This window comes from Diachasmimorpha longicaudata, chromosome 14 (genome assembly GCF_034640455.1).
Source record: "Diachasmimorpha longicaudata isolate KC_UGA_2023 chromosome 14, iyDiaLong2, whole genome shotgun sequence".
Lineage (NCBI taxonomy): Eukaryota > Metazoa > Arthropoda > Insecta > Hymenoptera > Braconidae > Diachasmimorpha > Diachasmimorpha longicaudata.
In genome coordinates this window covers 2,843,991-2,866,862 of record NC_087238.1, presented here as the reverse complement: position 1 = coordinate 2,866,862, position 22,872 = coordinate 2,843,991, and positions in this window count along the sequence as shown.

Here is a 22,872-nt window from a genome sequence, read left to right as displayed (position 1 = left end):
ATCGACTGACGATCGAATAGGAATTGAATAGCGATCGACCATTGACAGACAATCGCGCAATGGACTGAATATCGACCAGGACTAGACCATAGATTGATTGATCATCACCTAGTCATTGATTAACGATTCACCGGAGTACATAAGTACAGAAGTGTGTACATTCACGAATAATATCGCTGGGAATTCAATTTGATTTTTGACCATAAGTGAAAAATATTCGTTGTCTACTCCCGGAATGATGCTCCTGTCAGTCCCCCATTGTCGGAGCGACCTAAGCTCCAACCCTTGGGCATAAGGGTTATAATGCTGCATGGAATCCGTGCATAATTGAACACAATCATGAGTTGGGGTTAAATAGTAGTTCCTATGTGTTACAAATAATTATTATTTCCGCAATTACTATCAAACAATGTATTATTATCGTGATTATCATTGCGATTTTTATTATGATCTCCTGTATATAAATTATAAGCAGTTTTATCTCCATTCTTTATTGACCCCACAATAAATTGCTGATTAACCATCTCTTTTATAGGGGAGAAAATATTTTATTGAAGGAAAAGTGTAACTTTTGTTGGATTGTTTCATGAAATAAATAAAGAACAAAAATCAATCTTATTCTCTTTTCAGTATTTATATTTAAATTGAAAAACATTTTTATGGTTTGGAATTCTGAGAAGTGTGAGGTGACTAAAAGGTCCAGTGTGTTGTTTCCCTTTGTAGATCTAGTTAGTTCTTCTAAGGAATCGGTACAGAGCAAATGTCTCTTCCCAGCACAATTATTTGAGTTAAATAATAAAGAAAGAAAATATTTTAAATTACTTACAGAATTATTATTTCTAATAACCCATTTCCAATAACTTTTCATCAAGATTATGTTTGATAGACCAAACTAAGTGATGGCATAGATATTTATTTGTGTACGGCTGCAGTTGACTCCCAAACTATTCAATAGCCAAACAGCAATTTATTTAACGTTTCAAACCTCGATGTCATTATTCAACATTTTTAATGTGCATTTAATCTAAAAATTCATATGCCAGCTTAACTCTGCTCAGTTAAACATGCAGTGGTCACTGTAGATGGTGCCCTGATGGAGTTCGCTAATTGAACCAAATTACTAAAAAAAATCAATTTTTGGTCGTCAGGATTTCCAACTGAATCGAAGAAATCGAACTCGCCTTTTTCCACCAATATCACATCGAAAGTCGATATATATATATATATATATAAATGAAGTTATTTGGACACGAAATCAATTAGTTCGAAGTGTCCATTGTTCTAGTGCTCCTATTCGTTCGGATGCTGCTCCGTTTATGGCCATCACCGATAACAGATACAAAACACAATATAAGGAATAGATCGTTGACTGTAACTGATTTAGGACCCAGCATGTCATATGCCGATGTCATTTTATGAAGTTCAGGAATTGTGAATTTTGATTTATATATTTATGTGGATGGTATAACATAAACTACACAATGAAATGGTATATTATAATGTAAAATATTATAGCGTAAAATTTCATGGGGAAATGGATAAGCGTAAAAACATCGTAACATGTTTTTTTCTCTAAAAGTGGATACAGTCTTAAGGGGTTATTCTCATGTGAGCACTTCAAAAAATCGTTTTTTTTTTTTTTAATATTTTGACAGTAAAACCTATTGAAAACATGCTGTGAAAAATTCAGACCGAAATTCATAGTATTTGATAAGTTACAGCTCATAGTCGCCGACGTGTCGTAAGCGATTGTCTACCAGGCTTTCAACTTTAAACGCGTTTTTCTCGAAACATCATTTTCGGAAACGGTCAAGGTCCTACAAGAAAAAGTATTCAACCGATTGCTTTAAAATTTACATATGTTCTTCTACTCATTTATAGTTATCGTCCCTACCACAATTGTTTATTTTCGACAATATCTTCATATTTTTTTTAAACGATTTGTAACGAAAAAGAAGGAGATTTTCGTGATTTTTTTTTTTGAAGTTCGATATTTTTTTTTGTTTTTAATGAAATTGATTAAATTTGGTAGGGACGATAGCCACAGATCTACTGAATAATAATCCATGCGATTTTTTTATGTCAGACAACATGAACATCCGCTATCACCTTGACCAGTGAACTACCTTTTTTTGTTGGGGACTACTTTGACTTAAAAAAATATATATTAAAAATGTAAAAAACGAAAAAAAAATTTTTTTTCGTATATTTCAAAATACAAATAAAAATATATTGAAAAATCAACATGATTGAAGTTTGTTGTCGCATAAAAAAAAAATTCCGAAAAAGTGGTAAAATATAGGCGTTCACATGAGAATAACCCCTTAACAATGATTTAAGTTAAACTCGGGTGCAGGTGTATGTGTTGGTAGCTCATTTTTTAAGGAAGATTCCTTGGAAGAATGTGCATAAATAGATATTCGGTTCCTATTGGTCGTAGAGGAATTAATCTAGTGGATTATCAGATTTCTTTCAGTACGAAAATGTTGTTCTGAGCTACCGAAATATCAAACAATCATGAAACTAAGCAAATTTATTCATCTGAGAGTTATGTCCTAGTACCTGGATCCGAAAAAGGCCCCTGATCCAATCCCTGAATTTACGCGTGATAAATATCGTTATTAATTAATAGATTGGCAGAAATGTTATGACATAAACATTATTATGATGACAGTATGCGAATACAAGACACATTCCATAAGTTTCCTTAGCAACTTTGTTTGATAAGTGTACAAATTTTAATTTTTCTTTGGAATATTTAATTCGAGAAATGAAATTCCAGATTGTTTGTTCATCTGCATTGACTTTCAATAAATTTACTTATTAATACATCTCACATGTTGTCACATACTGCACTCGAATGATGAATAACGAAGTCTACGAACGCCGCGGACGTAAACTGCAGTTGAATGGTTGTTCATAGGCATAAAAATGTTTTTTCCCGGCATTTTCAACATCTTAATGAATATTTTTGTCATTCTTCACTTGCCGAATAGTATAAATAATGTTCTACTAGACGCATTATTAAATGGATCACCATCGTTTCATTATCTTAGAAATCGGAATTGGAAGTATTGAAACGAGTACAAATTTTATTTTTTGAAATGACAATTAATTGGGAATATCACTCGCACGTACGAAGGAAAAAATTCTTTAAAAATTACCTTGGTTTCGTAATCTGTCGGTGAAAACTGTACTCGGTAAAAATTATGGGACAGTTACGCATTTTTCCAATGAACTTTCAGGAAAAAGTCCAGAACGTTCAAGAAAAAGTATAGAACGTTCAGTGAAAAAATGCGTAACTGTTCCGTAATTTTTACCGAATACAGTTTTCACCGACAGATTACGGAACCTACGTAATTTTTAAAGAATTTTGCTCGTCGTGTGTATCGTCACAATCCTGTGGTTCTTAAAATACTAATTCTTATTATTCTTAGGAGGACATAATTATACATAATGGTGTGATGAAAGGAATTGGCTATCAGGTACTTGTCGGTTCAGATATTGGGTCTCAATCAAATTTGGAAACATTTACTTTAAATCACTCAAAACCAGGTTTTTACGTCCATTGGACTTGAAGGTATTAAAATAATTTATCAGCGAGCGTTCACCAGCATTACCGAGCCCAGCTTCCAGATTTTATAAAGCAGCATCAGATGTCTTTTGATTTTTGTCGGTTGAACAGCTTTCGATTTTTAAATGAGCGAACATACGGTCAATAAAGTTCATGAGATATAGTTGATAAGAATTTAAACGGTAGTTTTTGGTCGTATGTGAGCTTACACACGTTGGTAGTTCACCTTTGAAAAACACCTGTGAGGGAAATCTCGAGGAAACAAAGAGGTCCAGTCTTATTAGGCCCAGAACTATTCCTTCATTGACACTGTGGAGATGTGGGTACAATACACGAAAAGAAATATTCGAAAAAAATTATGGTGTTACCACCTAAAATGAGGCCCAAAGGGTTGGTCAGGGAAAAATTCCTGTGTTGACACAGGAAATTTTATTACCATAATCGTGAATTTTTCTTGAACTCTAGGGTAAATTCACCAGAAATCCCCGGAAGTTTTGACTTGACAATATTAGATTTGTTGCTACCCGAGGGATTTCAATATTTTCCAGTCCCCATACTAGAATTTTTATAGGAAATTTCTCTGTCTACAACATACAAGAAAATAAAGAAAACGTGGAAGGTCACAGGGCGTTTATTACCATTGTTATTCTGAGCTACCTAATAAATTATGTCGAGAAAGAGGGACATTGAGTGTGTGTGTGCGTAAACGGTTAGCGACTCGAGTTATGCTGCATATCTTGAAGATGAGAAATTCAGAGGAATGTTGCTATGATCGTTGGAAAAGGTGAGTGAAGGTATTTGTCCTTGAGGAAGTGAAAAATTTATAATCCAAAACGAAAATTTTTTTCTTCAATCCTGATATGCTCCAATTTGCTTTTCCCAATTATCACAAAAAAATTACTCGGAATATCATTAGCATTGGAAATAAACAAACAGTTAGGTTAAACAGTTGGTGGATGAAATATTACGGAAGTAATAATCTCCACCGATAGAATTGTTCAAAAGTGATAACAAAAAATTCGGTACCGCCACTCAGAAATTTTCATGGGAAAATCAATGTTGCATACTCTTAAACCTCTAACACCTGAAAATTACTGCCGTAAAATGCAGTGTCAGATGAGCGTTATGGGATTTTGTACTCACGTGGGTGACCTTCGGATCGACTTGCCAAAACCCACACGGGTAAAAAAACCCATAATGTCTGTTCGGAAATATAATAATTTTAGCAAAAAGGGAACAGCAATACCGTTACAAAAATTCAACTGCAATAATAGCTTGACTTTACTTTTGACTTTTATTGACGTTCGTTGGTCCTGATGAGTCCAGAAGTGTAATCAGCCTTTCAGCCATTTTGCAATAATAGCATTTTAAATAGATTTGTCATATAATTATCTATTTCAATTCACCCATGATAATTGTCAATTACACTATTTTTTGCTCTAATCAACAGAATTATTTTGGAAGTTTGAGAACATTATAAAATGTAGATGTATCGTCTCAACTACATCATCTTTACGATGAAATCGATAATTAGTGGTTACCATTATATCGTAATGAAACTATCGTTTCCATAAATCAAAAAATATTTTGTAGCGCGGAAAAATCGATATCCTTGTAGGATCAGGGTACAGGGGACAGTAATTATCTCAATTAGACTTAAAATATTTATTAAAAAAAAATGAATAAAAATACATAGGGTATAATCTACGATCTTCACTGCTCAAACTTCATCCTCGGACTGACCCATAAGTCGTCCTCCCGCACCATCCATACACATTTATTTATTGTATTTCTCTTTCTCACTCTGTCACACTGTTTTCTCATTCACACTCATTCCACTCATACGACACACATAAACACAAAAAGACATACCTCACACGTCGCATTCATTCCCAAAATCACTTCCCTTGTTCCACTCAATCTAACAATGGTTCTTTATTCCCTACTACGCAACAGACATCCGATACATTCACATAAACATTCAAATCTTTAAAAAAAATAGTTGGAAAATTACCGTCTAGGTTTATATTTTGTGGCGACATTCTCTCATCTCACTCACACCCGCATTTGCCCTTTCACTCATTTCACACCATAAATCAGTCATCCCACATCCTTAATGATATCGATGTGTATACCCCCACGACAGAACTGCCGAAATTGTCACCCCCCTCCATAGATAATAATTGACGAGTATCTGCGATACCGAACGTGAAACAGTCCGGCGTGAGCCTTTAAACTGTACTGACCGATATAGACCAGTTAAATACACTATCTTAATACGACGCCAGAGTAATTTTATTAACAACCGATTCCTGACGAATAAACCAAGCAATCCCTTACGATTGCGAATAATAAAAAAATTATATTCCCTGGTAATAATTGGTTTCCCTGGTCCTCTCTAAACGAGAAATTATCGAGAGATGTGGTAACGTATCGGCCAAGTAATCATTTTAAACCATTTTGAACATCGTCTCACTTCCCATCTCTCTCTTGCTCACCAGGCCGAGAGCTCCCACATATCTATACACGAAGCAACTACCTCCGACACTATTCCCTGATGAAAATTGCCACTTAATGTACAGAAGTGATACCACTTTTATCATATCAATCATCTAGGCTCTTTCCATTTACGTATATGTTGCATCTCTACAATATACTAAGTATTTACGAGACCGAATGGGCGCTCCACGCGCCCTCTTTGAATTTCTCAATCAGGAAAACGTCTTACGCATGAAGTTAGCCAATGGCTAACTTAATTCATGTGCTTGTGCTTTCATAAATAGGGTAGGGATTAGCACCGATGTGGCCGCAAGTGGAACACTGTTGTCCATGAATTCCTGTCCGTCATGCCCGATTCTTATGCCACCATACCTGACTTGAAACTGCCCCTATGCTTTTGGAGTCACTTTTAAGTTTAGTTAACCATAGTTGACTCTAGGTTGAAGATGAAGTTGTGCTTCTCCCTTTATTACTTCTTCCAATATCACTAGTTTTATTGTACTGAGTAGTATGATTGATGAAAACGATGCAACTCAGTGCATTATGCGGTCAATTATCATATTTTAAGGAGTAGGAATTGCCTACTTATGAGTTCTTCTGAGCTCATTGCATACGTCCAAGCTTTAAGGTTTAGGTTGTAATGAAAAGCGAAATTCTCTTTACAATGCGACACAACAGTCATGAATTCCTATGCACCTCAATTTTGGACTTCTTGCATTGACTCTGATTCCTCTGTTATCCGTTACAATATTCATTTATTTTTCTGGGGAATAAATAAAATCAGAAATATATAGGGATAAATGGACAAATTATAACTATGCAAATTATAATTATCCCTTCTTTCTTGTGAAATGCAATGAATCCTCATTGTTCATAATTTTCACAATTTGACGCGAAAATTCTGACATTTTGAAAGGTTGATGTATAATGATCTGACATTTTTTCAAAAATTTTTAGGCTGGCACAAGCGCATTCAATTGTTTTTCCGGAAAAATTGTATGAATATTGAGAATATTCTTTGCTAACTCAGCGTATCTTGTATATAAAATTATGATCTGTGTCACAGTGTTATTTGAAGATCCCACAGACTTAAAATTTTCATGCAAAATTCATAATTTTTGCAAACTTTTCTTAAAGTTAACCGTCGAATTATGGGAAAAGATTATAACTATCTAAACAAGTGTACAGATTTTTTAGTACCAACATCCAACATCCAAGTTTTTTAATGTTGAGCAGTGGGAGTCAGTCTCCCGTCCCTGATATTAATAGCCTAATGATGAAAAACAATTTTTAAGATTATGATTTTCGTAGTTCATACTCCGCAAACACTCCAAGTCGATCCCAGCACGTTCCTCGACGTCCGCGCGTTCCTCAGCAGGAAATGTTTCGAAACCAATTCTCGTTCATCCCACCGATCAGGATATGGCTACTCGAAGAAGACTGCTGGGTCCCTGCTCCAAGACCTCTGTCTCCCCAACGAGGGTTGCTTGGTCTCATTCATACTCTCGCTCTTCCTCGCGGTCGTCATTTCCGATGGCCGTGTAAACAGTAACACAGTTCAGCCACATCCACTCTTTACCGAATCCCGCTAACGCGGGGAAAGACTTCCTAGACAACACAAGAGTTTGTGCCGCCTAGCAGCCCCTGATATGCTACCGCAATTTTTCCATGAAGATTTGTAGCTGCCCTGGCATGTCCTCACAGACGAAAAAGTCGTCTGAAACGCGTAGTTCTGTGTCGTAGGGAGATCAGCAGGGGAGGCATTGAGGTTCTCCTTGTAGCAGGTGCAACCTACTACAAGTTTAGTAGGACCGTGAACAGCACTTTAAAATTAACGTTCCTGTTTGTTGCACACGAATGTTCCGTCGAGGGTTCGAAGCCACCTCTCAACCGATTCATTCCGCTGGTGGTGGTGTGGCGTAGTCCTGATGCAGTTTTTTCTCTCTGATTATAGTCCTCTTCGAATTATTTGATGCCTAAAGAAGGTTAGGCGATGTTTCTTGTTAATTTGAGAGGGAATTTCTGTGGTATCCAGTAGCTCAGTTGGTAAGAGTACTCCCGAGACATGAAGAATGACTTTTTTCCAAAACCTATTTTTTTATCATTCCATAACTCATCTTGAAAATCTATAAATCACGTAACATCAATTATGATTTAATAAAACCTAGAATAGCCATAGCTAATACACAAACAGACACATTTCGCTGCAGCAACGCTGTAATCAACACAGATTCGCAGGAGTAAAAAAAACATAGATATAAGGGTTTTTTTTTATATTTGTTTATATTCATGTATTTTATTTGATATGATGGGTTAATAAACAAATCTTTTCACAAATAAAAAAACTAGTAAGAGTACCGGGCGCGATACTGGGAGACTCGGGTTCCATTCCCGGCTGGGGTAAAGCGGAAATTTTTTCTCTCTGATTATAGTTCTCTTCGATTTTTTTTTCCTTCCAGACTGAACAAGGCCCTCCTAAAGAAAGCGAATTCAACCTAAGAGCGTTGATCAGTGGTGATGGTGAGCGGTCTGCCATATTGTGCAGTGTAAACCCTGTCGGCAGTCATGTTCTGTAGCGGCATCCCCACTGGCCACCTGGAGAACCGATCAATAATCGTGAGACAGTATTTACGCCGATTGACGCTTGGAAGCTCTATGAGGTCCAGGTGCACACGGCTGAACTGTGTGTTAGCCCCACCGAAGTGTTTGGGGACCAACCGGTTGTGTGGCTGGATCTTCGAGTGCTGATAGGCAATGCAATTGCAGGATCATTCACGGACATTCATCTGCAAGCCTGGACAGACATATTTCTGATTTAGGGTGTGACCTATGATTCGACCACTGGGATGTGATATTCCAAGAACCGTGTTGAATACTCCTCGATGAAGCGCAGACGGGATATAGAGTTGGACTGATACGATATCGCAGTAGATGATGTGCTGGCATTGATGAACCGGCGTTGAAGCTTAAGAGAGTTGTTGTCATTCTTGACCAGCTACTCCAGCACATTATAGACCTGCTATCCTTGGAAAATTCTCTAGGACTGGGAACCATGGACATGTTGATGGCACTGATTTTGGAGAGCGTGTCGGGTACTGTCCTCATCTTCCTTGAGATAGATAATTTCTGTGATGAACTGCCAGATAATGTCGCGTGGGTGGTCTGTTGTGATGATCAAATGACACGCCTCGAGTTTGTGACAGAAAATTTGATGGTTAATAATATTGTTAATAACTCTCTCACATACGGGATGTACTTCTTTTCAGTTGCACTCGGCTTCCTGGAGAAAGAATGTTGGCGGTGGTAAACGGTTGGAATATCAGGTGTTATTCAGAAATTGTGCATTAAATTATTGTAGTTATTAATATGGTTTATCAATGGGCAAGTAATGGGACGACAAATTGATGGATCAATTCGGACTAAAATAGAAAGAGGGAAAATTTTTAAAATCCAAAAAAAGTTGAACATTGAAACCTGAAATTTGCAAACCTAATCGTACCTAGATCACATTGGAAATCTAAGAGACATCTTTATAGTCCCTCATGATTACAGCTTCTGAATCAAATGGGGAGGTTCCGTATTATTTAAAAACTTATAGTCACTGCCAACCACAGAAACTGATCTAAAAAAAAATAATAACATACATTAATTAATCAATAACACTTGCATGTCTAAATTACTTGATTGAAATACTAATCAATAATTCTTTTGAGCCATTTACATTATCAATTCATTTTATTAGATGCCAATCGCACCAGCAGCTAAACGGTACTTATTGAATCTTCAAAGAGTTGATCATTCCGTTTGATTTTAAATAGATTCTATGGTTCCTAGTGATCGGTTTCATGACCCTTGCAATGATACCGATAGAACAGGTAGAGCAGGTAGTACCAAAACTGTGCGGTGGGGAGGGAGGGGGACTGAGCATTAATGCACCCCTTCACCGTGCACTTCACGAGCAGTGAACCCTTTCGTAGAAGCCCCACCACGCCCATTTCTCATCTAGCATATATTTTCGCCACTGTTACAAATATAAACCGTGAAAGAAAAATTAAGGTGTTGAAGGTAAAGCAAGAATAGCGCAGCATCAGCATATTTCGAAGGCATGCCATCCAACATTTTCACCTTAATGTATTTTTTTTATTGTTCAATATTCGGCTATACCTGATCTGTATCCCGAAACCGTTCAGAGAAATAATTTCCGCCAGTTGTTATTTAAACGAGGATCTAAACCAGAAATGAAATAAGAAAAGAAATTGCAAGGGCTGAGAAGCGGGCTGCCAGTACCACCACCTCTGGCGCATTCTAGAAAACTTAATATATGCATATCGATCATTCTCTGATGCTGGTGAATGTCTTTCGTGAATTTTGGGTACCAGAAAACCTTAGGGTGCCGATACTGTGGATATCCAGTTGTTTCGTTTTTCTAATGTATAATTTTTATTCTGAATGCAAACACTCCCAGGTAGGAAATCACCAATGGCCCAGGCTTCACTCGAGCTATTCCGAAGACTAGGTAAGCTTGATCGGGCTTGGTATTCAAGTCTGAATCAATAGTGGATGAGCATTGGAATGTAAGGTGGGGCCAGGCCTGGTCACGAGGGCTGACCCAAGCTAACTTATTAAGGCTGGTCCAGGCCTTCGAACCAGCGCCGTTCCAGGCTCATATATTAAAAAATGACTAGGCTTTATTCAAACAGTTTATAGTACTGAACATATCCAGATAAATTACTAATGAACCAGATACACTGTGGCATTCGAAAACTTACTTTACACTTGTGTAACAATATGGGGTTAACAATTAGACATAATAACATAGGACATTGCCACCCTTTGGTTTCACGTGTAAGTAAAATCAGCATCCCGCCTAGTTAAAAAGAAATAAATTTCAGGCAGTTCGTCAGTTTGGTCCCAGGACTGGTCGAGAGGATATGAACCAAGGCTGAATGAACCAGACTTTTCCTGAGCTTGCCACAAGCTTGGTACCCAGGTTTGATATCAGGGAAGGATCCAAGCCTGGGCTTTCTCTGGTGCGACTAAGATACGAAGCCTGATGGAGTCTAGGATTACCAAAGCTTGGTCAGCCGGGCCTAACCCATGGTTGGCCCGGGCGTGAAGCTTGGCCATTCCTACCTGGGTTGTACTCGTGCCATTTTCATATTTTCACATTTTGCTTGGAAATGATACCGTGACACTGTTCAGTCAGTAGTTAGGTCTTCGGAAATTTCGTTATTAAAGGACAAAAATCATTCCAAAGAGTTTGGAATTTTTTCACTTTGTTAATCTGACTTGAGATTAGGATTAGGTCAAAGGTCAGCGTCAGTCTCCATTAATTTTCGATCCATAGTCGCTTTTTTTCCAACGTGTTTAACCGATTTCAATATTGTCTTTCAAGATATTGAGCATGTATCTGTATCCCGTTCATATACAGTTTTTGAGATATTTAGATTTTCGTGTGTTTGTCTCGAAATCCTGATTTGTGTCCAACTTAAGTTAAAATTGATGAAGATGGAAATTAGGTGGCTAGCAGTGTCTTATTATCGCCAAACCCGGTATGGAATATAAACCCGATCATTTAATGATTTTTGGACTTTTTCCATTGTTTTTGAAAAAATCTTTTCCTCAATATCTTTCAAATGGCTGACGCGATTTCAATTATTCTTATTACGTCCTCGTCTTTTTGTCGTCTATCGAAACCGATGAAACAATTGATAAGTTTGCTCAAGAAGCTTTCGAGAGATAAGCGTTCGTCTTCTCGTTATATTTTTCATATAAATATTGTTGTCAAATGCGTTAATATTATGATAGAAATCTGACATTTCAAGTATTAGATGGGGTCATTAACTTATTAGTTGTATATCTAATTTGATTAGTTCCATACTTTTTGGTGTAGAGCACTTCACAGGAAAAAGCCAAAATTTATCAAAAATCATATATTGGAATTTCGTCAATGATGTCTGAATTGGAGAAGCTTACCGAGTTGTGAAAAATCATTAAAATCAGTTGTGAAAAATCATAACTATAATTAATTGTCTTGTTGCTCTGTTCAATATCGTTAATAGTTAATATAATGTTATGATAGTGGTGCTGAAGATAGATCTGTCGATGACCATGCGTTTTATTTTAGGTTTCTACGTCCAATAATTCGAAAGAACATGAGAATAGAAATTTAAAATTCCACACCAACATAGTCCGGGAAATATTGAAGGCGGGGACTTTAAACGGGGACAGTTGGTGGGGTAGTTTTGGAGATATGTTAAAATATGAAATTTGAGGTCTATGTTTCATGTAACCTCCCCTCCCCTCCCCACCGCATTACCGTTTTTTCGAAATCAACTGTTAGACAACGAAATAATAAATGGCCGGAAAAAATTTTAAATAATCTGAAAATCCCACAAATCAAAGGTCTTAATGAGGACTAACTCCATGCAGAAGAATAGCGCGATCTCTTCAATACTTTTCAAGGAAAATCAATTTATTTTGCAATGATTTTTCGCCAATATTTCCAAAACTAATGGACCGATTTATGTTTTTTTATGTTCTTCTTCAGGCGCGTTATGTAGATTCTTCATAAAAAATATACCTGTCCTCGCGAAGTTTTTGCGATATTTATAATTTTTCGTCTTTTGCACTCTAGCATTGACAAAAATTGAGATATCAAGTTAAAATTTCCAGAGAACATGCCCCTCATAATGACAACGATTCGTCTAGGGGATGGACTCAATCCGACCAATAGTTCTGGAGATATTAAACTATTTCTTAAAAACTAGTGGAATGATTTCATCTCTTTTTCGAAATGTTCTGCTTGAACTCCCCTATCGAGGTCTATCGGAAGCTGCACTGCGGTTTATGTAAAATTTTCTGGATTTTTCAATGTTTTGTTTGCATCTATTTCACCAAAATATTACATAGCTCATCTTAGAGAACCAATAGAATATAAGCACCGGCTGCAAAGATAAAATGTGAGGTCATATGTTGAAATAATTTTTAAAAATCTCAAATATAGAATGCAAGATTTATATTCGAAACATTGAACAATATATTTGTTGGGTTTTGCAATCCCACGAATATCTAATGTCTCATTTCTGAAATGCAATTAGTACGGATTCATTAGGAAGCATACTGGCAATTAAAATCATAAAAATGAAGAAATAAATGACTGATTACGCGTTAGGTAACGGTCACATCATAAAGTGGCTTATTCTTTCTCGTAATTATATCTACTAAGAGCGTTTATAGATTTAAGTGGGAAAATGAATGAAAATCTGTAATTATTTGATTAAACAATCTTTATTTGTCGATTTCTATCATTTTCCCCTATTCTATTCAATTGATTATGACGGAGTATATGAAAACAAAAATTCTCAGATAAAAAAAAAGATTAGATCCAGTCAATTCAAGATATTCCACACAATCATTTTACACTAAAAATTGGATCTCTACGGAACAAATCCTTCCATTACGCTCATTTTCAATACTATCCATTGTAGTGATGAATAGAAACTTCTGCCCATATTTAATCATAATAACTCGATTTCTGCGAGGGTGAGAGGGAGTACAACCATTTTTTGTCAAACACAGAGAAGTGATAATAACTATTTTTTCCAGGGTTCATCTTCCAATTTTTGATTTGTTTCAATAGATCCAATCATGGCGAAACACATGCAAAAGAAATTAACGCCTCGCTTAGTTTTGGAAATATTTCGAAAAAAACTATTTAAAATCTGATTCCTGGGTTTCCCTCAGTCCTTCAACTCTTACTTATCACCTGACAAAATTTCAAATTTTTTAGAATGTTTTTACCCACAGATATCTTTTTTTAACTAAAAAATAACCCTGATCAGAGCTTGATATGTGTGAATAAAAATGAATCATCTGTCTATAGCTGTTTTTAGTCCATCTCAGTATGTTATAGTTTTTATAGTTTTTCTCCAAACAGTACCGGAATGTTTAGAATGGTTTTAATAAATAAAACCAGAGAAGAAACAGAAAGGAATTAATGAACAATGGCCTTTTGTCAAATAAGTTTAGAGTGTGAAATCTTTGGTCACTAAGAGTCAGTTGATCTGGGGACATCATACCAGAACGATATACCTTCTGCGTGCGATAATAAAGAATTAGAGTTCATAATTAAATCGTTTTTATATTATTGAGATAATCCTTATCCATAATTCAATAGCGAAAAACATTGTATTTTTACATTTCAGACTATTCTAGGTTCTTCCCAAGCAAAATTAGATTTTTTTATCGGTCACGATTGGACGATTACGATGCTTCCATTTAAAAAAAAAAAAATAATTCATTATACGTAAAGTAACGGTAATATCACTTTTGACCGAGGATTCTTTCTTGCCCTTAGCACAGTCAAAGTGTTATTATATAAATTTTGTTCCACGGATTACGGAGGAGGAGGAGGCTGAATTTCTATGCTACATCGGAGAACGAGAATGTCTTTTCATGTGGTGAGAGTACAGTAGTTGGTGAGGTTCCCTTTTACTCCTTGCTCAGGTCGATGGGCGGTATAAACGTGGATCAGGTATGCATATTTTATAAGCTACGTTTAAGGCGTTTTTAGAGGTGGGTGATGGAACCAACGGATATGTCTTTCTACCTTCGGTGGCACAGGAAATCCGAGGTAGACGATCATGACCGTTGGATTCAAATAAATTAAGGGTTTTCAAAAGACTTTCTTTGGGTCGCGAAAAGGGCATGACGATAAAAGAAATGTTCATCGAGCTTTATGATTGACATTTCAAGTGAATCTGTAAAAAAGAGATCTAAAGCTACAACGTCCTTAAAATTACAAATAGCAAATTTAATAAAACCAAACAATTAACGAAGGCCCAGATTTAATTACTTCAGAAGAAAATAAATAATTGAGTGACATTTTATGCACGTTGAAATAGCAAAAACCATTGACTGTAAATAATCTAATCTACACGGGGATGGTAAGAACATTATTTTGCATTATGAAAATATCATTTTTCGCAACATGAATGTATAATTTATTTGAAAGATTTTTTGTATCAGATGAAAAGTATTATCTTTCGAAGTCTTCGGAAGTTTCTAAGTTTAATAGAATAAATCTATTTGTTCTTCTGCAAGCACATGCTTTTTTTCTCATGAAGAATGTTGTCTCTTTTATGAACATTTCCTCGAATTTAGAAATTGACAAATACCAACCAAATCTATTCTGATCATTAGTAAAAATGGGAAACATTCCACAATGCGTTAGTGTGATGAAGACTGCTAGGTAGAGGAGGAGGGGCAAAACAGACCGAGGGGCAACAAGGATCACGAATATACATATTTCTTTTTTTAGAATTTTAAAAAATTTCTGTGGACCAGTCAGATAACAACAAGGTCTCTCCCTCTGATTGTCTATTAATCCAATGCCTTTTCTCCAATACCTCTCGGAACCTTTCTCCACCGCCCAGATCTCATGGGTAGAGTCCGGACCATGCAGAGCTGCCAACGTCTGTTGACGATGGACTTCCGTTGTCTTCTGAGATTCACACTTTGATTGGTGATAACACCATGACATTTGAGGATACGCAGTCAGCGATTCAGCCAGAAGATGAACATGTTGAAGAGAGAATGGAGAAGAATGGAGTATTACAACCGGGAATTCAGCACAGGAGAATTCCCAGGAATGAAAAAACCAGTGTGAACTCAAAGCCAAATGTCACGTTTACCACCATTGCAGCTGAAATTCCTCGATTCCGTTTCTCAGAACCTAGATCCCGTCGAAGGGGTAGAGGTCCGTGTCCTGCAACGGACGTCACTTCAGCAAGTTATCAAGCTGAACTTGCTGAGAAGGAAGAAAGGACAAGTCAAACAACGCAGAAGTCAAGAAAGACAAGAGGTGCTAGACTCCAGGGCAGAGGGAGAAGATAGAGGAACTCAAAAGGAACCAGAACTAGGCCCAATAAGCCAATTCATCATCTTTTCCATAATTGATCATTGTTATTCATCCTATACTATACAATTATGATCTTCATTTTTTAGGTATACATGTGGTATCCTACCACATCAACGTGTCGACACCAACGACACACGAAGTTATTATTCGGCCCCTTTCGCCTATTGTCGTACACCGATACACACAGGCACTCGCCCCGAATATTATCGCGACTGACCAGCAACAGATTGGGCAGTCTAAATTTAACCTTTGATTTGTATACATCTTTTCACGTAATAAATTTATCTTTGATGAATATTTAATAATTGTTAGTCGAGTTAGTTAAATACCCAACACACTTCATACATATATAATACATGTTCAAAAGGAATTCAGTGGGTCATTTTGCCCCTGCGAGTTCGTTCTGCCCCTCGGTCTGTTTTGGCCCCTCGGTTCGTTTTGGCCTGTTCACCCCTATACCCGAGTATAAATCTAGAAGAGATCCTCTGGATAACTGTATTCGATGTGCAAATAGTGTCCTATTTTAATACAGATGTCGGAACGATGTACCTATTGTTAAGATGTATTGCGGAAAGGAACTTCTTTGCACTAGTAATAGTTCCTGGAGCGCTACCTGATACAGTCTCCATCGGTGCAACCTACCTCTCATCGTAGGTGTCCGCGTCAATACCAGGTCCGATCCTGATCACGTTGGTCTGACTCACCCTAATATAGCGACGGTGTAAAATTTCGCTGATTGTGTTGTAGTGTAACAGCGCCGTAGCAAGGTCACTATTAATTAGACTTGGGTCCATGTATGAGGCCCGGAGATGACTGGCGTTGTGCAATCTTTAGTGAAAAAGAGTGGAACGACTGGGTTTTGAACCCTCTCCGTGGAGAACGATTCGGATTACTTAAAGTTGGATTTCATGAACTTGATCTCAGTGACCAGCTTGTGTTGCTGGTGTGTTGGCGAGCTGTTGTAAGGGTGAAGGGTTGAGTCACTACAACGGTAACAATTTCAAATCCTGCCCTGATTCAACTAGCCTATGTTCAATTCTAACATGACGTGCGAAGTAACATTACGTTCTCTCCTGATCAGGTTAAGCTGATGCAAACCCTAATATAGTATTCGCAGCAACGCACGTTCCGTTTTGGGTAGAATAATGTCTCGTTCTGTAGCGCAGTTATGCTGGAATTTATCGGGTTTGTAAGGCCCGATATGACTTTTGATAATCTCACTGCAAGGACACGAGAACTGCCAAGCTACCGTATTTTCACTGGGCTAGTTTTGGAGGTTTTGGAGATGAAGATGCGTGCAGGGTTTCATTTGAATGAATAATGCGTTGAGCCACTTTAATCGATGTTTAATAACATAAACACTCATTCTAATATACAGTGGTCTTACAGAATATTTTTAGTATTCAAGATGTATATTTGATTGACTTGACACCTTGGCTAAGACTTGCTAATGTTTCGCGATGTGAATGCTACGACTCGTGGGTGTCAACTGAACTCTAAGATCTTTGGGAGAAGGCAGCTTCCCTTTTTCTGTCAGAAAAATGGGAGAGGAGGGAAAGGAAATTCCCCAATTGTCATCTGCTACGCAGGTTACCGAGGGTAAGTGCCTATGGATAAAAAAAGGGGAGAATGCCTATGCCACGTACCTAGGTACGTGTAGAGGGCGAGTGATGCACACGTGTTGACCGCTCGTTCGGGCTGAAACGATGCATCCGAGGAGAAAAGAAAAAAATAGAGAATTTCTCTAGTCAAGAATTTGCCTTTCAAAAAAAAGGTCTTTGTCAAAATTCCAACGAACGTGACTATCTCATCTGTGCCTAGCTAAAGGTTTCAATCACGATGAAATGGTTAAAAGACTGCATGCACATTTCTACGAATATGTTGCGATGCAACAAATAACGTGAACGCATGGGAAAAACTGAATAAAATGCGACAACCGTAAAAAAATTTTATCCATTCCTGACGGCCTGAGTACATGTCTAAATGTGAATGGTGGTGGCGGACTATATGATGTTCTTAAATAATGTCGGGGTGACATTAAACAACTTCAATAATGCACTCTAAATATGTACCACAATCGAGAAGCTCTGGATCGAACTTTTGAAATATCATATTTCTGTATGAAATTTCTCCACCTCTCATTCCTCTTCGAAAGACGACAAGAAATCGTTTCCGAAAATTAGGCTACAATAGTTTCGAATAATCGCCTACTTTCCGTTTTATCATCAATTTTCTTTCTTCTTTGGAGATAAATTTTCTTCGTGATCTCAGGAAAATTCACACTCAAAATAATTTTAATTCCCAGTTCTTTTAAACGATAAGAAAAATTATTATTATTAAAATAATTTCTAGGCTATTTACTTCTCTTGGCAGGCATAAATCACATCAGCGGCGACCTCTTCTGATCCTTGCACGACAGAAGCATTCCTTAGTCTTACTTTTAGAAGATGTGCTCAGCCACTGTCAGGCCTTTCCTTTCTAATTCTTTACGTATGTTACCCGGTATGATCATCGAACATGAGCTTCCAGCAGGTGGGACCAAGGACTGATGTATGTGGGCAGTCCCCAGAGACCAGCTTCATCGCTCCAGGCGATCCTGACTATTCGATCGTTAAAGTAGCTCTGAAGTACTCTAAAGACTGGAGGATTATCAGTCACCAAATGTTGTCAAATGCTCCTGAAATGTCAAACAGGATTCCAAGGACGTACTTCTTGTCGGTATTGCGACTGAAATATTTACCCAATTCTACTATCCAGTGGCGTCCGAACAGAAAACCATATTGATAAGTAAAGCTTTTGTCCTCATTAAGGACTGTCTCTACGTAGAACTGGTGAAGAATTGTATCAAAAAATTGAACAACTACGGACAAAAGACAAATAGGACAGTAACATTTGGGGTTTCACCCCTCCTTCTCCACTGTTTTGAGGAATATACGGAGTGTGTCAGCTTTCCCCATGATGGGAAAAACGCCGTGCTCAAGGCAAGCGTTGGAGAATGTGGTAAAGACTAGAGACACTTTCTCTACAGCGACCTTGAGAACCCTCACTTCAACTAAGTCACTTCCTGGAGCTCAGTTCTTCTTAAGGGTCTTGACGAGACTCTTAAGTTGTTCGTCTGTCAGGTCAGGTGCACCCTCTGTCCAAACCGTTAGGTTTTTCACGCTTTTGCTGGTTTCAGTCTGTTCGGGTGTGCCTTTAGCAAAGTTATCGCGCCGTAAGTGTGGATCCAACAGTGCATCTGTATCCTCAGCAGACTTGCGCATAGCTAAGGTCATGCAATTTGCGATTGTAAACGTGCTGAGTACCTACTCTCAACTTGTTCGCAGCTAGTTTATAATTAAAGTCCCAGGAATTAACGCTGCCTTTGGTAGTAATGTACGCCCTTCAGCAGTTGATCTTAGATTTCCTCATTACCTGAGTGTAGGCCCAAAGGACTACGATATCGATTCCGCCTAGTCTTAAGCACTTTCGAGTGAGTCTCCCTGCAGCAGCCGTTCCGGAGACGACAGACCGGCTTGCGAATGCTGGTCAGCCCCGCGGTCCACTACGGATTCGCATAAAGGGTAATATTTCTTTTACGGCATCGAATCTTAGCAGACCTTAGTGAGGCCTAGGATTTCTATTCTCTCAACATTCGCTGGGAGATCCAGTGGATAGTCCGCGAGTCCCTCGCGGGCTGCGTCGTCTAGGGTCAGCTCAAACTTTTCCCAGTCGGCCCGACGAACGTTGCACCGCATAGTTGAGTCCTTGACCCCCGGGGCATTGAGGTGCAGTGAGGTATCCCAGATTTCTATTCGAAAACTGATGAAAGTGTGGTCGCTGGTGTTCCACTCGTACTGTAACTTCCATACACGTATGTATGTATGTTTACATATGCCAGCACTGGCCAGTGTGATGTCGGTATATAAGGTATCCGAAGGGCCACTGAAGGTTCGACCCTGACTTCCATCCTTCGCGATTTGAAGATCGAAGGACGTGATGAGGTCCGCAACAAGAACATGACGTGCGTTGGTGTTGGGGCTCCTTAGGGTACGTAACAGTATAGCACCAGCCGCCTCTACAACGCAGTGATCCTTGCGGCAGACGAGAACGCTCTCAAACCGTCTTAACTGAATTCCAGCGTCGTCCCTGAGCTGGAAATAGGTTGAGACGACAAGGAATTATTCGCCCGCAACGCGGACGTTAACACATATGCAATGTGCAGTGCTGAGTTGGGAAAAGTTGGCAATCTCGACACTGAAATTGCACGTGAAGACAGCCACATGAGGTTATTACCTTAAGTATGCAGCGATGCGTGTTCGAAACCCAGGCCCTTGATCCCCCAAGTGTTCGCTATTCTGGAGGCTTGTAGCCATTTTTGTTCACCGTATAGCCAAAGTAGGTGGCTTTCTCTTGTCTGAACTCACATTTTACAGTGTTCAGGGTGAAGCCCTGAAGTTCCCTGCGGGAGCCAAGCTTGTGTCAGTCCCTTGTGGCTTGACACCGTCATGGTTGCTAAGTGTCTTTCGGCGATCTGAACTAGTAGACAGTATGGATTTTTCCCAACTCCCTCATGGCAGTGGGTAATGGCCTAAGTGTTTGATATCATGTAAGCAGAGTAGATTAATAGGCCATGCAAGGTTTCCGAAAACCATAACCTGGCAAGGTTGTTTTCATAATAACGCATTGAGTTCAGGGTGGGCTTGTTCCGGCGTAGGATGGTGAAAATTTGTGCTATAGACTAGAGATTCCTCTTTGTGCAAAACAGGGAACAAGTACATCAGGACGCCCGCGTGGTGCCGTGTCCTACCTTCTCCTCGTACGCGTTTCGTTCTCACCATCCAGTGATTTCAGGGGTCCTGCTTTCAAATCCCAGTGGATTAGTTGACTTTTCAATAAAAAAGAGAATAGTGGTGAAATGAGGACAAGGAGAAGGAAGAATTTCCGGGTGGTTATTCTGAAAACAACGTTCTAAGGCTAAGGTTTTCAGAAAATTCCATGAAACCTCGTGGGTATCTCCGGTCTCGTCCAAAAATCCAGACATATCAGCAAGCTCCAGGACACTTCCTTGCAATGGTACCACTTTTTTCAAAGTGCTGACATCGCAGCCAGAGGGAACCTTGGAAAGGTATATGGCATACATCCAGATATATAGGAACTCACAGCAGTAAGAACTGCCTTTCAATGGTGCATTTTGCAAATCAACACAACATGCTGCACAACGGAACACACAATTCGTTTTCAAGATTTTGTTGTGGAGAGTGTGTTCTTTGAATCGGGAGCGCTAGGGTGAATGGCTTGACCACCATAAAGTCCGGAAGTATACTGAGGGGATACACGATGCATCGTTATATTATCAAGTGCATTTCGCAAAAGCCAGAAGGCGCCTGGGTGGTAAAGGTTGGGATTGTCCAAAACGTTCTTTACTTTGTTGCCTTTTAAATTTTACACTTCTATTATAGCACGCAAATAAACGGTGATATGTTCAATCGGCGCAACAGATTCCGACACAGACAGAGAGAATATAACTGATTTAATCAAATCTCCAGGTTTCGACGGTCTGAGAAATCGGAGGAGATTGCTGTTGAATCTATGCACTTCTATCAACGTGTATGCGAAGGAAGATTCTCGATAAGAAGCACGTCCACCACCAAACCAAGCAGGCAAAGCTGGTATAATTAGAAGATGCAACAGGCCGGTCTAACTAATATGCGACAGAAAGTTAGAACTGAATGTTGCACAATTTATTGCTGAATACATTGATTCTAGAGTTCATTGAACTAGTCCTTTTCCTGCAGAGATACCTTTCTAAAGAAATGTGAGTTTCAATTCAAGAATCTAGTAACTGATTTTTGAATAACGATAATTGTTTATAACTAAAAAAATATTATTGAGGGTACTGTGTCAGATGGAAAAAAACGGATTATGTTGCATTTAGAGAACAATTTATACCTAAACATAAAATTTTATGTTTAAATTGTTATTATGTAGAGTTGATTTGTTATGTATCTGGTTTTCTACCAAAAAAGTGTTTTACGTAGCACTAAGAGAGGAGCAAAAATTATTTTGTTTATAGCTACAACCAATTCATTTATTAGGTAAGTCTCTTTTGATTGTTTAGTTATTGATCTTCATTACTATGTAAGCAACATATTTTTGTTATAAACAATGCGAAATCGAGGGTAAATAAATTAGTACCAAATTATGAACTCATTGTTTTTAATGAAAAAAACTTCCAATGATCATTGGGTCCGCAATGGACAATGTCTGGCTGAAAGGAGAGGTACAAGGTGGGCAATGTCATCGGGGCTAGCCTGGAATTCACTAAAATGTATTGATGGTCCAAGATTGGCATTTATACTTGGATCAATCCTGGTAGTCAAGCGTGGTCCCATGCTGACCTTTCAAGAGTCATCGACTTCTGAACAAATCGTGGTACCAATTTTGGGTCATGCAGGGACGTGTCAGGCCCAAGCGAGAACCAGCTGTGCCTGAGTGTACCTGAGTTCCGCTACCTGAGTGACCTTGTGGCCGATGGCTTGGTTGATGGACATTGTGTCTGCTAAGATTGTCCATGGCTTTCGTTGGTGACCAGAAGAGTCTGTACGTGTCGTACAACTCCTGGGGAAAATGCACCACAGTTGAAGAGAAAGTCGGTTCATGATACCCCGAATACAATGTAAAACCCCAGGTAGGGTATGCATGGAATAAATAAATAGTTACTTCTCTGAAGTAAACAGATGTTGGGCAAAATACTAGACTAATATCTTTGGTATTAAATTTATGTGAGATTGTTTAATTAATGGTATAATTTATGAGAAGATGAATTCGGTCCACTCTATCCGGAAGCATACTACTAATGTAATTGTATGCGAAAGGTAAATGTCATTCGATCACC